Below are 604 nucleotides of genomic sequence, written 5' to 3' on the forward strand. Positions count from 1 at the left end.
TATATATATATATATATGTACATCTGTACACATACACACGCACTCATATGGATGGGTGTGTTTACTTTTGTGTGTATCCCTGTCAACATATACACATAAACACACACAAACACATATATGTCTGCACATGTGAGTGTCTGTGACTTTATTACGCAATTATATTATATGTAAGCGAATATTCCCCACTATTCAATGATAGATATTGGATTAAGATCTGAATAATATTAATTGAATTCGTACTACAGAGGATTATATGATGATATTCAGCAGCTACAAAACAAACTCTGATGTTGACACACGGAGACAGACATACGCTATACGAAAATACAAACAGACGTATACAAACACATGCACACACACACACACACACACGGACACACACACACACACCTGTACGAAGAGATACACAAACTCACACACTCAGACACACTCACAAAGTCATACACATACACGTATACATATAGATGCACATATGTATATTGACAGTTGTATATATAGATGAAAAACTAAGAAATTCAATAAGAAGGTAAATAACGGTAGATTGATACACAAACATTTACACACATACATACATCATATATATATATATATATATATATATATA

Source organism: Octopus bimaculoides, chromosome 19 (assembly GCF_001194135.2).
Source record: "Octopus bimaculoides isolate UCB-OBI-ISO-001 chromosome 19, ASM119413v2, whole genome shotgun sequence".
NCBI classification, from domain to species: domain Eukaryota; kingdom Metazoa; phylum Mollusca; class Cephalopoda; order Octopoda; family Octopodidae; genus Octopus; species Octopus bimaculoides.